Raw genomic sequence first — 877 nt, forward strand, 5'->3', positions numbered from 1 at the left:
CGAGAAAAAATTCTACAATAAATCAAATCAGATAAGCTTTACCATTTGAAATCTCGATTCAAACATTGAAATTCTTGGATAGTCACGAGAAATACGGCTTAACTTATTTCCTTCTTTTTTTGCACTTTCCTTTCGAGTGAAAGACCTTATTGGGATCCTCTTGTGTATATAAAAATTTGGTTAATGACAAACTCTTATTAGAAAAGAATTTAGAAAAATTCTTTTAGAGAAAGAGCTTCGTTGCTTGGTGTCAAACTAGGATATGCGGTAGAAAAATGGATGATCTATTCTCTTTTTTTTTTTCAAAAAACAATCATCTTGGAGATTGTGTAATGCTTACTCTAAAACACTTCGTTTACACAGTAGTGATATTTTTGTTTCTCTCTTCATCTTTGGATTCCTATCTAATGATCCCGGACGTAATCCTGGACGTGAAGAATAAAATAAAAAGATTTTTCCTTGCTTGATTTTAAAATTTTCTTAGGATTTGGTTTATTCCACACATTTAACTAAGAATAAGAACAAAGGATTTAAAAATTTGAAAAAAAAATTAAGTCATCAACGGAAAGAGAGGGATTCGAACCCTCGGTACGATTAACTCGTACAACGGATTAGCAATCCGCCGCTTTAGTCCACTTAGCCATCTCTCCCAATTGAAAAAGATAATTACTACATGAGATAGCACATAAAATAAAGGAAAGAATCTTTCTTTCTTTTTTTTTCTTTCTATATTATATAGATATGTACAACTTTTATCATCAATTTCCTTTATCTCTTTATCTAAAGTAAAGGAAGGACTCAGAAGAGCCAAGAATATCAAGAAAAATAAAGAACTCTTTTCTTTGTCTTGATTTTGTTCGAAAGGACCCTCTTTTTC

General features: G+C 31.0%; 1 non-coding gene across 1 annotated transcript; it reads right to left on the reverse strand.

Annotated features, from left to right (window-relative positions):
- Nucleotides 1-562: 562 nt before the first annotated feature.
- On the reverse strand, nucleotides 563-650 carry TRNAS-GCU. The gene has a single exon. It is a non-coding gene; the product is annotated as a tRNA-Ser (tRNA).
- Between the last annotated feature and the right edge of the window lie 227 nt (nucleotides 651-877).

The sequence above is a fragment of the Capsicum annuum genome, unplaced genomic scaffold (assembly GCF_002878395.1).
Source record: "Capsicum annuum cultivar UCD-10X-F1 unplaced genomic scaffold, UCD10Xv1.1 ctg52465, whole genome shotgun sequence".
NCBI lineage: Eukaryota > Viridiplantae > Streptophyta > Magnoliopsida > Solanales > Solanaceae > Capsicum > Capsicum annuum.